Source organism: Bubalus kerabau, chromosome 6 (genome assembly GCF_029407905.1).
Source record: "Bubalus kerabau isolate K-KA32 ecotype Philippines breed swamp buffalo chromosome 6, PCC_UOA_SB_1v2, whole genome shotgun sequence".
Classification (NCBI taxonomy): Eukaryota; Metazoa; Chordata; class Mammalia; order Artiodactyla; family Bovidae; genus Bubalus; species Bubalus kerabau.
In genome coordinates, this window is record NC_073629.1 from 25411382 (window position 1) to 25427374 (window position 15993).

A 15993-nucleotide genomic window follows, 5' to 3' on the forward strand; every position below is an offset into this window, starting at 1 on the left:
ACTTAATTTTCAGTAGGATTCTGCATGTTTTCTTAGGGAATCTATCAATGCACTTGAATATTTCCTTAAAGGCTTTCTATTATTGGATAGAGAAGAAATAGGAGCTCAAAGCACTCTTTATTATAGTGTTGTTTGTGGTAGCAGGGAGATGATAGCAGTCTGGGTCCTGACCCTGAGGGAGTATGATCATAAGGTGGATGCAGATGATGTAGTACTTAGCAGAAACCAGAAGCCACAAGGTGATTATATGCATAAAAATAAGATTATATCTTAAAACTATATTGTTAAGTGAAAAAAAGGAAGATAGCTGGTATCTATAGCACAGCAGCAGTAGTGTAAATTAAATGACATGCTCACAAATAACCACTGCCATTTTTCAAAGATTTTTATAAAGAAAAGGTAGCTTTTTTTCCCCAAACCTTTTATTGGAGTATAATTGGTTTACAATGCTGTGTTAGTTTCAGGTATAGAGCAAAGTGAATCTGTTATACATGTAACCATTCTTTTAGATTCTTTTCCCATGTAGGCCATTACAGAGTATTGAGTAGAGTTCCCTATAGTCCTTATTACAGAGTAGGTCCTTATTAGTTATCTATTTTATGCAGTAGTATATACATATTAACACCAATCTTCCAATTCATCTCTGCCCTGCCATAATGACAAATTTATTTTCTACATCTGTAACTGTTTCTGTTCTGTAGGTACATTCCTTTGTACCTTCTTTTTTTCCAATTCCACATATGTTATTTGTCTTTGTCTAACTTACTTCACACAGTATGACAGTCTCTTGGTCCATCCATATTGCTGCAAATGGCATTATTTTATCTTTATGGTTGAGTAATATTCCATTGTATTTATGTTCCACACTTCTTAATCCATTTCTCTGTCAATGTACATTTAGGCTGCTTCCGTGTCTTGACTATTGTAGACAGTGCTGCAGCTACCACTGGGCTGATGTATCTTTCTGAATTATCATTTTCTCGGAAAATATGTCCAGGAGTGGGACTACTGGTCCATATGGTAGCTCTATTTTTAATTTTTTTTCAGTCCTTCTGCTTCTTTTTTTTCCACTTTATTTTTTTAATTGAAGAATATTTGCTTTAAAGAATTTTGTGGTTTTCTGTCATACATCAACATGAATTAGCCATAGGTACACCCATGTCCACTCCCTCCTGAACCTCCCTTCCATTGCCTTCCCCACCCCACCCTCCTAGATTGTCACAGAACCCCTGTCTGAATTCCCTGAGTCATACAGTAAATTCCCATTGGCTATCTATTTTATATATGGTATTGTAAGTTTCCATGTTTCTCTCTCCATACATTTCATCCTCTCCCTCCCCACTCCCATGTCCTTAGGTCTGTTTTCTGTCTGTTTCTCCATTGCTGTCCCAAAAATAAATTCATCAGTACCATCTTTCAAGGTTCCATATATATGTGCCAGTATACGATATTTATATTTCTCTTTTTGACTTACTTCACTCTGTATAATAAGCTCTAGGTTTGTCTGCCTCATTAGAACTGACTCAAATGTGTTCTTGTTTATGGCTGAGTACTACTCCATTGTATATATGTACCACAGCTTCTTTATCCATTCATCTGTCAATGGACATCTAGGTTGCTTCCATGCTCTAGCTATGGTAAATAGTGCTGCAATGAACATTGGGATACATGTGACTTTTTCAGTTTTTACTTCCTCAGGGTATATGCCTAGTAGTGGGATTGCTGGATCATATGGTGGTTTTCTTCGTAGTTTTTTAAGGAATCTCCATAATGTCTTCCATAGTGGCTGTATCAATTTACATTCCAACCAGTAATGCAAGAGGGTTCCCTTTTCTCCACACCCTCTTGAGCATTTACTGTTTGTAGACTTTTGGGTGATGGCCATTTTGACTGCTGTGAAGTGGTATTTCATTGAACTTTTGATTTGCATTTCTCTAATAATAAGGCTTCAACAGTATGTGAACCGTGAACGTCCAGATGTTCAAGCTGGATTTAGAAAATGCAGAGGAACAAGAGATCAAATTGCCAACATCTGTTGGATCATCAAAAAACCAAGAGAATTCCAGAAAAACATCTACTTCTGCTTTATTGATTACACCAAAGCCTTTGACTGTGTAGATCACAACAAACCGTGGAAAATTCTTCAAGAGATGGGAATACCAGACCACCTTACCTGCCCCCTGAGAAATCTGTGTGCAGGTCAAGAAAGGACATTTAGAACTGGACATGGAACAACAGATTGATTCCAAGTCAGGAAAGGAGTACATCAAGGCCATATATTGTCTCCCTTATTTATTGTCTCTCTTATTTAACTTATATGCAGAGTACATCATGAGAATGCCGGGCTGGATGAAGCACAAGCTGGAATCAAGACTGTCAGTAGAAATATCAATAACCTCAGATGCACAGATGACTCCATCCTTATGGCAGAAAGTGAAGAGGAACTAAAGAGCCTCTTGATGAAAGTGAAAGAGGATAATGAAAAAGCTGGCTTAAAAGTCAATATTCAAAAAACTAAGATCATGGCATCAAGTCTCATCACTTCATGGCAAACAGATGGGGAAACAATGGAAACAGTGAGAGACTTTATTTTGGGGGGCTCCAAAATCACAGCAGATGGTGACTGCAGCCAAGAAATTAAAAGGCAATTGCTCCCTGGAAGAAAAGCTATGACCAAAGTAGATAGCAGATTAAAAAGCAGAGACATTACCTTGCTGACAAAGGTCCACCTAGTCTAATCTATGGTTTTTCCAGTAGTCGTGTATGGATGTGAGAGTTGGACTATAAAGCTGAGCGCCAAAGAATTGATGCTTTTGAACTGTGGTGTTGGAGATGCCTCTTTGGTGTCCCTTGGACTGCAAGGAGATGAAACCAGTCCATCCTAAAGGAAATCAGTCCTGAATATTCATTGGAAGGACTAATGCAGAAGCTGAAACCCCAATACTTTGGCCACCTGATGTGAAGAACTGACTCATTGGAAAAGACCTTGATGCTGGGAAAATTGAAGGTAGGAGGAGAAGGGGACAACAGAGGATGAGATGGTTGGATGGCATCACCAGCTCAATGGACAGGAGTTTGAGCAAACTCTGAGGGTAGGTGATGGACAGGGAAGCCTGGTGTGCTGTAGTCCATGGGTTTGCAAAGAGTCAGACACGGATGGGCAATCAAGTGAATAATGAGTGAAGTTGAGCATCTTTTCATGTGTTTGTTAGTCATCTGTATGTCTTCTTTGGAGAAATGTCTTTTTAGGTCTTTTCCCCACTTTTTGAATGGGTTGTTTGCTTTTCTGATATTAAACTGTATGAGCAGCGTATATATTTTGGAAATTAATTATTTGTCAGTCATTTCCTTTGCTATTATTTTCTCCCATTCTGAGGGCTGTTTTTTCACCTTGTTTGTAGTTTCCATTGCTGTGCAAAAGCTTTTATGTTTAATTATGTCCCACTTGTTTTTTGTTTTTTTTTTTTTACATTACTCTAGGAGGTGAGTCATTCATAGAGGATCTTGCTTTGATTTATGTCATAGGGTGTTCTGCCTATGTTTTCCTCTAAGAGTTTTTTTTTTTTTTTTCATAGTTTCTGGTCTTACATTTAGGGTTTTTTTTTTTATCCATTTTGAATTATCTTTGTGTATGGTGTTAGTAAGTGTTCTAATTTCATTCTTTCACAAGTAGCTATCCAGTTTTCCCAGCATCACTTATTGAAGAGGCTATCTTTGCCCCATTGTATGTCCTTTCCTCCTTTGTCAAAAATAAGGTACCCTCCATACTCTCTCCATAGTGGCTGTTTTTGTTTAGTTGCTTAGTCGTGTCCAACTCTTTGCAACCACATGGAATGCAGCATACCACATTTCCCTGTCCTTCACAATTTCCTGGAGTTTAGTCAAACTCAGGTCCATTATGTTGGTGATGCCATCCAACCATATTATCTTCTGTCATGTCCCTTTCTCCTCCTGCCTTCAATCTTTCCCAGCATCAGGGTCTTTTCTAATGAGTTTGCACTTTGCATCAGGTGGCAAAAGTATTGGAGTTTCAGCTTTAGCATCAGTTCTTCTAATGAATATTTAGGGTTGATTGTCTACAGGCTTGACTGGTTTGAACTCCCTGCAGTCCAAGGGACTCTCAAGAGTCTTCTCTAACACCACAGTTCAAAAGCATCAGTTCTTCATCACTCAACCTTCTCTCTGGTCCTATTCTCACATCCATATGTGACTACTGGGAAAGCCATAGCTTTGACTACATGGACCTTTGTTGGCAAAGTAATGTCTCTGCTTTTTAATATGCTGTCTAGCTTTGTCCTGGCTCTTCTTCCAAGGAGCAAGCCTCTTTTAATTTCATGACTGCAGTCACTGTCTGTGGTGATTTTGGAGCCCACGAAAATAAAGTCTCACTGTTTCTATTGCTTTCCTAACTATTTGCTGTGAAGTGATGGAACTGGATGCGATGATCTTGGTTTTTTGAGTGTTAAGTTTTAAGCCAGCTTTTTAACTCTCTTCTTTTACCTTCATCAAGAGGCTCTTTACTTCCAGTTCACTTTCTGCCATAAGGGTGGTGTCATCTGCATGCCTGAGGTTATTTATATTTCTCCCAGCAATCTTTTTTTTAATTAATTTATTTTAATTGGAGGCTAATTACTCTCCTGACGTGATGGACATGAGTTTGAGTAGGCTCCAGGAGTTGGCGATGGACAGGGAAGCTTGGCGAGCTGCAGTCCATGGAGTCTCAGAGAGTCTGACACGACTGAGCGACTGAACTGAATTATTTTACGATATTGTGGTGGTTTTTGTGATACATCAATGTGAGTCAGCCACGGGTGTAAATGTGTCCCCTCACCCTGAACTGCCCCTCACCTCCCTTCCCACTCCATCACTCTGGGTTGTCCCTGAGCACTGGCTTTGAGTACCTTGCTTAATGCATTGAACTTGCCCTGGTCATCTTTGACATCTCCTGGCAGTCTTGATGCCAGCTTCTGGGTCATCCAGACCAGCATTTCACATGATGTATTCTGCATATAAGTTAAATAAGCAGGGTGACAATATACAGCCTCGATGTACTGCTTTCCCAACATTCAGCTAGTTGTTGTTCCATGTCCGGCTCTAACTGTTGCTTCTTGACCTGGATATAGGTTTCACAGGAGGAGGTAAGGTGGCTTGGTATTCCCATGTGTTTAAGAATTTTCTACAGTTTGTTGTGATCCACACAGTCAAAGGCGCATAGTCACTGAAGCAGAAGTAGATGTTTTTCTTGAATTCTCTTGCTTTTTCTATGATCCAACAGATATTGGAAATTTATCTGTGATTCCTCTGCCTTTTCTAAATCCAGTTTTTACACCTGGAAGTTCTCGGTACATGTACTATTGAAGCCTATCTTGAAGGATTTTGAGCATATTCTTGCTAGTATGTGAAATGAGTACAATTGTGTGGGAGTTTGAACCTTCTGTGGCACTGTCCTTCTTTGGGATGGGAATGAAAACTGACCTTTTCCAATCCTGTGGCCACTGCTAAGTTTTCCAAATTGCTGGCATATCGAATGCAGCACTTTAATAGCATCATCTTTTAGGATTTGAGATAGTTCAACTGGAATTCCATCACCTCCGTAGTGGCTGTACCAGTTTACATTCCTACCAACAGCGTGGGAGAAATCCCTTTCCTCCACACCCTCTGCACCATTTGTTTATAGATTTTTTTGATGTTGGCTATTCTGACTGGTGTGAGGTGGATCAGGTGGCTTCACAGGTGAATTCCATCAAATATTTAGAGGGGAGTTAACATCTACCCTTCTGAAACTCTTCCAAAAAGTTGCAGAGGAGGGAACACTTCCAAATGTATTTTATGAGGTCACCATCACTCTGATACCAAAACCAGACAACAAAGAGATAACGTAAAAGAAAATCACTGATGATGGCCTCTCATTTTCTTTTTTTCAGCAACTGTCACTGATGAACATAGATATTCATCCTCCACAAAATATTGGAGTAACCAAAAGGTCTGCTCAGTTTTTTCCATAAGATGGCTCTAGTAGTATTTAATTGTGTTTGACTTCATTTGAAACAATTACGTTACAGTATAATTCGACAGCTGGCATATCAGTATGCATTTATAAAAAACTTATCAAAATTGGTAATTTTTTGTGTAGCCATTTTAATATTAATGAGGGAATAAAAAAGCAACATTTTCAGCACATTTTACTTTAATATTTCAAGAAAAGCAAAAATGATACTGAAACACAGCAAAAAAGATTTATCTAGTGTATGGAGAAGATGCTGTGACTAATGTGTCAAAAGTGGTTTGTGAAGTTTTGTGCTGGAGATTTCTAGCAGAATGATACTCCCTGGTCAGGTAGAGCAGTTGAAGTTGATAGTGATCATATTGAGACATTAACTGAGAACAATCAATGTTATACCACACAGGAGATAGCTGTCATACTCAAAATATCCATATCAAGCATGGAAAATCATTTGTACCAGCTAGGTAATGTTAATCTCTTTGATATTTTGTTTCCACATAAGTTAAACAAACAGACAAAAAACCTTCTTAACTGTGTTTCTGCATGTGATTCTCTACTGAAACTTAAATTTCTATTTTTAAAACAAATTGTGACAATGAAAAGTGGATACTGTACAATAATGTGGAACAGAAGAGATCATAGGGCAAAAGAAATGAGTGACCAGCATCCACACCAAATGCCAGTCTTCATCCAAAGGTGATGTTGTGTATATGGTGGGATTGGAAGGGAGTTCTCTATTATGAGCTCCTTCCAGAAAACCAAATGATTAATTACAACAAGTACTACTTCCAATTAGATTAGCTGAAAGCAGCACTCAATGAAAAGCTTCCAGAGTTAGTCAACAGAAAATTCATAAATTTCCATCAGAATAATGCAAGACAGCAAGCTTCTTTGATGACCTGGCAAAAACTCTCATAGCTTGGCTGGAAAATTCTGATTCATCTGCCATATTCACCAGACACTACACATGCGGATGTCCATTTAGTTTGGTCTTTATTCTCTTCAGTTTCAGTTCAGTTCAGTTCATTTGCTCAGTTGTGTCCGACTCCTAGTGGAAAAAAAAATCTCAATTCTCTGGAAGATTGTAAAAGGCACCTGAAACAGTTCTTTGCTCAACAAGATAAAAAGTTTTGTGAAGGTGGAATCGTGAAGTTGCCTGAAAAATGGCAGAATGTAGAGGAACAAATAGTGAATACATTGTTTAATAAAGTTTTTGGTAAAAATGTCTTTTATTTTTATTTTTTGACCAACCCAATACTAGCAAATTAAATCCAACAACACATTAAAAGGATCACACACCATGGTCAAGTGGGTTTATCACAGGGATGCAAGGATTTTTCAATATCTGCAAATCAATCAGTGTGATACACCACATCAAAAAATTGAAGAATAAAAACCATATGATCATCTCGATAGATAAAAAAAAAGCTTTTGACAAAATTCAGCACCTGTTTATGATAAAATCTCTCCAGAAAGTGGACATAAAGGGAATCTACCTTAGCATAATAAAGGCCATGTATGACAAGCCTATAGCAAACATCATCCTCAATGGTGAAAAACTGAAAGTGTTTTCTCTGAGATCAGGAAAAAGACAAGGATGTCCACTCTTGCCACTATTATTCAGCATAGTTTTGGAAGTCCTGGTTATTGAAATCAGTGAAGAAAATGGAATAAGGGGACTCTAGATTGGAAAAGAAGAAGTAAAACTGTCACTGTTTGCAGATGATATAACTATACATAGAAAACCCTAAACATGCCACCAGAAAATTACTAGAGCTAATCAGTGAATTTAAGTCAAAGAATATACAATTAATGCAAAATAATCCCTTGTAGTCCTATACAGTAACAATGAAAAGTCAGAAAGAGAAATTAAGGAAATAATCCCACTCACCATTGCAACAAAAATAATAAAATACCTAGGAATAAACCTACCTAAGGAGACAAAAGATCTATATGCAGAAAACTAAGATACTGATGAAAGAAATCAAAGACAACACAAACAGATGGAGAGATATATCATGTTCTTAGATTGGAAGAATCAATATTGTGAAAAATGACTGTACTACCCAAAGCAACCTACCGATTCAGTGCAATCCCTATCAAACTACCAGTGGCATTTTTCACAGAACTATAACAAAAAATTTCACAATTTGTATAGAAGCAAAAAAGATCCTGGATAGCTAAAGCAATCTTGAGAAAGAAGAATGGAACTGGAGGAATCAAGCTCCCTGGCTTCAGACAATACCACAAAGCTACAGTAATCAAGACAGCATGGTATTGGCACAAAGACAGAAATATAGACCAATGAAATGAGCTAGAAATCCCAAAGATAAACCCATGCACCAATGGTGAGCTAATCTTTGACAAAAGAGGCAAGAATATATAATGGAGAAAAGATTGCCTCTTCAATACATGGTGCTGGGAAAACGGTACAAAGAATGAAATTAGAATACTTCCTAACACTATATGTAAAAATAAACTCAAAATGGATTAAAGACTTAAACATAAGGCCAGAAACTATAAAGTTCTTAGAAGAAAACATAGGCATATACTCCTTGACATAAATCACAGCAAGATCTTTTTTGATCCACCTCCTAGAGTAATGGAAATTAAAAACAAAATAAACACATGGGACCTAATTAAATTTAAAAGCTTTTGCACAGTAAAGGAAACCATAACCACTTTTCATTAAACAGACAACCCTCAGAATGGGAAAAAATAATTGCAAAAGCAGCAACCAACAAAGGATTAATCTCCAAAACATATAAGCATTTCATACAGCTCAATGTCAGAAAAACAAACAGCCCAATCAAAAAATGGGCAGAAGATCTAAATAGACACTTCTCCAAAGAAGACATACAGATGGGCAAGAGGCACAGGAAAAGATGTCCAACATGACTCTTTATTAGAGAAATGCAGATCAAGAAAAGATTTAAAATCAAGCATATGCGGGGAGTTGATTTAGAATGACAGCAAGATATGGCGCTACAGAATGGGAGTGAAAATGAAACAAATTAGTAAATAGAACAAGAGGTGTACTTTGTGCAGACCAATTGGGATCTTTGTAAAACTAAAATTAAATTTAAAAAGAGAAGAAAATGACTATTGTTGACCTAGAAATGATATATTCTTGACACTGCTATAAGGGAAAATATGTTGTGCAAAATGTAATTTGCATACTATTTCAGAACAAGCACAGTTGTAAAGTGAGACATACTCCTCATATTAAAAGTATTGTCTTCTTTTGTGCTGCAGAGAATATGCAATTATTAGTGACAGAAGAGACAACATTTTTCTTCCATATCTTGTGTTGTTTAGACTTGTACTTTAGTGTTAATTTCAGCAAATATATTAAATTTCTCATTTCGAAGCTAACTGACTTTCATTTCACTCTATGGAAATTCTCTAGGTTGGGGCACACAGATGGAAAGGAACCAGAGAGGTTATTCCTCCCCTTGCCAATCATAGAAGTGAATTAAATGACCTCCTGATACAAATACATATAAACTCTCTTTGTAGGTGTTTAAAGGTACTCTTTCTCAGACTTTAGGACAGAAATACATTAGTTTGTAATAGTACAAGTGGTAACCATGTTTATGGTGTAGCAGTAAAAGCAATCATAATTCCAACGATAGATTAGGGAGTGGACTAACCCCAGGTCCCTAAAGTCTGACAAGTATACAGTAAATCCTCAGGTAGATCTATCAGCACAATGATGACAGGGGCTTATATAAGACTGAGCTAAGGTTTCTTCTGGGCTTGCATCCAAAGGCCAGGAATTGTAGAGAAATTTAACCCTCAGTAATTAACTACTAAGTCAATAATTATTTGAGTAGGAAAGGGTTAAAATCAATGTCAGTCTTTGCATACTGCAGGTTTTCTATTTTCAGAACCTATCATCCAAAAAAAAAAAAAAGCAACAACACACAACTCTAATGCCCTTAGCAGATGGATCTGTGTTATTGCAGAACAGGGACCTGGAAAGTCTCCATATACCAAGCTATAAATATCCTTTTGACATTTATTATCCTCACTTGAGTTCAGGTGCTTAAATACTTGGACTGAAGTCATGTTTGTTGCAGAAAAAAAGCTGATCTTTAAGCATGCCTTGTCGCTGGCTAAATTATTAGCAACAGACAAAGATGGAGGGTAAGTACTCCGGAGCAAGGGAGTCTCCCACTTAAGAGAGGTCATGGAACCTTTAAGTCAAATTAGTTGAAGTTTAGATTCGCTTGTAGTACAAATTCCCAAACACCTCACCTCAGACAATTTGATGGATCACATCCCAGCAACTCCCCACCAACCCCCAACTTTCCAAACATGTATCTACGAGTGTGGTGTTCTGTGGTATTGAATTTTGAATCCCACCACTGCCAGCTGCACTGGATTGTACATTCAAAGTCCAATGGATCTCAATTCACTTTGCCTTAAGGGAAGTGTAGGATTATGTAAACCAGGAGATAATAACCACTATAAAATCCATCTAATAAAATAAAACCGAACTAAAGGTATCAACATAGATTAACAGTCCCTCTCCATTTAGGACTGTGGACTCCTCAAGTGTGGTTATTTTGTGGTTCAGGTGAGGATTTAGTAGTATTGTTCTTAATTAGAGACCACTTAATTCTCTTAGGGATGATTATTTGCAGCCTGGAAAAGGATTTGTTCTGAGTGGAAAAGAATCCATGCATGACTTTGTCTGGGATATTACATAACAAAAAATTTGTTACATTACATAACAAAGTCTTGCAGATATATCCATCCAAGAGCTATTCCAAACCCTAGCCCAGAGGACCCAGAACAGTGTGAAGCTGAAGAAGACCCATAGGCCTCCTCCTTTATCCTGTTCTTTCCCAGCATGAATGACCCCTTAGTGGCTTTCAGAACAAGCTGATTCGGTGTGGGGCCACACCGATGCATTTACAGGGCTTGGAACTCGGCAACACATTTTAAAGGGATATTGTCAGAATACGTTGTCTAGAAAAGAATGAGGGGCCTAAAATTTATGAAATATAAACATAGTCAAAGAAGTTGGACTTCTCTTTTCCAAACTAAACATCAATAAGTTATCACAGTGCTAAGTGGATGCTCAGAAGCCAGATTGTCTACTTTCAAATCTTAATTCTTCTACTTAGTAGCTCTGTGACGTTGAGGAAGTTATTTACTTCTTCTGTACTTTCAGCTTCTTCATTTGTAAAAGGGGGAAAAATAATAGTGCCTAATATATAATGTTGCTAGAGAATCAAATGTTGCAAGAGAATCAAATGAATTAATAATAATAAAATGTTTGAAAAGTATTTGAACATAGTAAGGCTTATCAGTGTTTGACAAGCAAAGGAAAAATATGTAAAGAGTTTTCAAATATTCAAGAAACTGTAATACAGAAGTGTAAGTAGGCTTGTATTTGAGTTGCTATAGGTTAAGGGTTCTTAATTTGGGCATCTGTGGAAAAATTTCAAGTAGCCCTCCAAACCCAACAAAGTATTGGGTTGGCCAAAAAGTTCATTTGGGTTTTTTTGTGAGTTTTGTATATACATATACTTTTCTGGGGGTAAATGTTCATTGCCATTCTTTATATTTCCAAAGAATACCATTACCTTAATCATTGAAAATTAAACCAAGTGAATGAAAGTTTCAGGGAGTTCCACTTCGGCTTATAGGAAAGGAATTATTCTTAGACTTTAATGATCAAAACTCAGTGGGTCCTCTTGGGAAAATTGGAAGCTGTATCTCAAGAACTGTTTATTTTTATGCTAAAAGAACACATTTTGGGGGTTGGAGGGTCACCTGAATGGAGTCTCACTATCAGAGGCCTTAGAGGTGAGATAGAGCTCAGGATTCCTGGCTTATACCCCTTTCTTCCTCTTCCCATATCACTCCTTTCCCATAATTGAAAAATATGTGTCTCCTGGATCTTGGCAATTTTTAAGCTGTAAGGTTACATAGTGCACCTTTGCACCAATTACTCAATGCTAAAGCCAGTCCTGTTACTCCCTCGTTGAAAATTTTCTGGTATCATTCCAATGACTAAGTAATTTTTTGCAAAGAACATAAATCCAATTATAATATTACATCATCCACTCTTCCATCTGTACTTCTTACTTAATAGAGTCCCAATCTTTCATTAATAGCTAATTCAAATGTTATATGCTCTGTGAAGTCTTTCTTAAGTCCTCTAAAAAGAGTTAGCTGCTTTGTGTTATGAATTCCTATGATTATTTCATTTAAATCTCTACTGTAGTACTCTTGATCTAGCTTATCTCCCATATTATAATAGAAATACATGAAAGGCTGAGACTGTACATTGTTCAACAGTCTATTCCTGTGGTAGACATTGCTAGGTACCCACCACATATCTTTTCCCTACTCTTCCTTACTGAAATAATGCTTTCTGGACTCCCATGCAGCTAGAGGTAATCATGTAACCAATGAGATATAAAAGAAGGCCACATGATTGGGTTCTGGCTAAAGGAATATTAATTCAAGTGTTGTACCATGCTTCCTCCCCTCATCATAAGCCCCGCACCCACCCACCCATGCATGATCTTCTGTTTGCTCTTTTTCCCTCTACAATGACCTTGACTACATGTTGAGGGTAAGATAGGAACCTTGTTTCCTGAATAACTACCTCATCCCCACTAGCCACATTTTTGTGTGTGTTAAACTTCTAAGGAGAAGGGGATGACAAAGGATGGGATGGTTGGATGGCATCATGGACTTGATAGACATGAATTTGAGCAAGCTCTGGGAGTTGGTGATGGACAGGGAAGCCTGGTATGCTGCAGTCAATGTGGTAGCAAAGAGTTGGACACAACTGAGTGACTGAACTGACTGAAACTTCTAAGACATGCTGCTTATTTGCCAGAGCAGCACAGCCTAGCATACTCTAACATTCAAAGGTTGACAAAGCAGAAAGCTGAATTCTAGTTCCTTGGTAACAATCTGGAACCCCCATGATTATCTCTAGACTTCTTGTTGCAAATAAACTCATATCTGTAATAGTTTTTCTTTTATTTATGACTAAATCAAATACCTTCCTGTTACTATTTTCAGTGTTCATGAAACAGTAAGCAAGAAGCTCCTAAGAAGACATACAGTAATATTATTTCTGAGTTTTAATTGAGAAAGAGTAATATTTTAAGTTATTTAAAAGTAAAATCTATCAAAGAAAATAGACCTGAAGCTACAAAAAAGTTGGTTTAAAAAAAAGAGAGTAAATACCGTGTGGGATAAGAAACCAGAATATGAGTCTGATACAAAATGAACTGGGGTAAAGAAATAAACAAAGGAAAAAGGAGAAGAGTAGAAATCAGCATGTTATGTTTCAAAAGTTGGATCTAGATCTAAGGTAAAGATGTTCTCAAGAGAATGGAAAGATGCTGCTTATAGAGAGACCCTTCTCCCTTGAATATTTCAAATCCCCACATGTAAAGGAAGTCAGGTCCAATGTAGCAAGGAACTTTTGAAATATTTGATGTCTGGGGTGGATTCACTAAGGCTTGCTGTTTTTCTTATACCCACAGTTGGAGTTCTTTCAGAAAACTTAAAAAACCATTGGTAAAGGTCCTTGTAAGACTTTTTAAGCATCAAAATAGCTATAGACCTGTGAATAAAGCTAAATGTGATTTTGAGGCAATGAAACTCTTGAGTCCTGGAGTACAAATTATGAGGCTTTGGCTCTGAAGGAAAACTGCATATACAATTCACTGAAGCATGGGAATATTCAGAAATTTAGTTAAGAGGGATCAGAGTTTAAAAAGCAGAGCAGAGGCCCTAATTTGGGCCCAAGTCTTTCTGTTCTCAAATTTGTGAAACTGAATCTCATTTCTTATGAATTTATTATCAAATCTACGTGGATAAAACATATACGTTACAATGTTTATTACATAATCTTGGCTAACTTTAAAGCTTCACCACATATCAGAAAAGAGAGGCTGACCTCTTTGTACCATAAACAGCACCATCTATTGAGAGAGATGGCTGCTTCCTCAACTGGAAGAACCAAATTTTATGGACAATCCAAGCATAGTATAAAGAAAGGTGGTTGTTTTCTGCATGTTGTTAGTGAGTCATCCCCAAAGTGCTACTTGCCACTTACTTTTGGTATCCTGATCTTTGAAAGAGGGGCTATGGATTTTTTTGTGTTCTGTATCTAAATCTTCAAATAACTATGTGATGCTCTCCTGTGCTTTACATTGTCTTCTGGACAATTTTCCTAGTGCTGGCTCAGAGGTGGATTCATTCATTCCTTCAGTAATTATTTAAAAATCATGAGCTATAGGCCAGGTATTGCCACAGGTGCTAATTTCATTCCTTCAATAATTATCTAAAAATCATGAGCTATAGGTCCAGTATTGCCTTAGGGACTAGGGATAAAGAAGACTAAGGCAAAATTTCTACCTTCAAGTGGCTTAGAATGAGGAAAGTAGAGAAGAAAGAGTGATGCCAACTGTTCCTAATATGGTGTATAGATTGGTATATGACAGACCAGGATAGCCCACAAGCTTGGTACTAATAATATGCTGAAATTAGAAAGAGGATTGAGAGATAGAGAAGAATTTTGATGATTCTGATTTCTTAGATCTCATTGGTTAGATGTTTTTCACAGTCCACAAATGAGGAGAATGCAGAGTTAGCTGCTGAGTCAGGCCTGTAAGCAGCTGCCCAAGGCATCAGTCTATAAAAGATACTAAAACGCCACTGTCATAAATTTTAGCTATGGGGCCAGTTAATGACTCAAGTTTTCACATGCAACCCCTTAAATTGGTGTTTTCCAGGTAAATTGCTCCCAATGTTGGTAAATGATATAGCACATGGAAGAGGAATAAAAGCAGCCCTTCACTGATGCCACCCTCCTTCCTTTGAGGAATGATGGGAAGCATGCATTCAAGTTGCAAGGTGTAGCTACAAGGTGTCTTGTCCCCAAGGCTGAAAGCAGATATGAGTCACCTGCGGCCAATACCTACTGTCAACTACAATTCTGAACTTAACTAAAGTATGGCAAGGTGCTGTTTACCTAGAACATGTGATGTGTTTTATTTTACTAGCTAAAACTTAAACATCTTAATGTGTTCATTAAGAGGTCGATTGATTGAAAAGAAGTTAAAGAGAGAAAAACTTACTAAGTTTTTTTTTTTTTTTTATTTCAGAAGATGTACTCTGCTTTGATGCTGCTGCTGCTAAGTCGCTTCAGTCATGTCCGACTCTGTGCGACCCCAGAGACGGCAGCCCACCAGGCTCCCCCGTCCCTGGGATTCTCCAGGCAAGAACACTGGAGTGGGTTGCCATTTCCTTCTCCAATGCATGGAAGTGAAAAGTGAAAGTGAAGTCGCTCAGTCGTGTCCGACTCTTAGCGACCCCATGGACTGCAGCCCATCAGGCTCCTCCGTCCATGGGATTTTCCAGGCAAGAGTACTGGAGTGGGGTGCAATTGCCTTCTCCGCTGCTTTGATGAGTGAAAGTGATTTAGTGAATGTATTTCTGTTTCTCCTATTTTAGTATACATTTTCCTGAATATAAAGTGAAAAATAAAATAGAGCAACACTCAACCTCTGCTATATCAGAATATTACTTTAAATATTTTGTTACTAAAAGTTGATTGATTGCAAGACTTTGTTTTTCTTTTTTTTTGGTAGAACTGACACTGCAAGCATGCACAGCAAGATAATATTTGACTACTTGCTGACATGACTATAATCTTGCTAGGTGGCCTGTTGCACTAAATTTCACAATATGAAGCCAAATTATATTGCAGGAAATATTTACAAAAATGAACAGTGAGTTTATTTGTCCTCACAATTCTAATTATACCTCATTCTCTGCTTCAAATATTACAGAAAAAGTGCTAAGGAATTTTATTTGTAAATCTGGCATGTGGTTTTAGAAGCATTTAGAATAGCTCATTAAGATGGATTTACCTACAATGTTGTAGAGATTCTATGTGGATAAAATATTCACTGACATGTTAACAAAGTTTATTTCCAGAGTAA

The 15993-nt window shown here is 37.5% G+C and overlaps 1 long non-coding RNA gene across 1 annotated transcript in view; it reads left to right on the plus strand.

The window, feature by feature from the left end:
- LOC129654865 (uncharacterized) overlaps positions 1-15552 on the plus strand; it is a 32359-nt gene extending 16807 nt beyond the window's left edge. Inside the window, exon 3 of the long non-coding RNA XR_008715625.1 lies at positions 15154-15552. This is a non-coding gene — a long non-coding RNA (uncharacterized LOC129654865). The remainder of the gene's footprint in view (positions 1-15153) is intronic.
- The last annotated feature ends 441 nt before the right edge of the window (positions 15553-15993 follow it).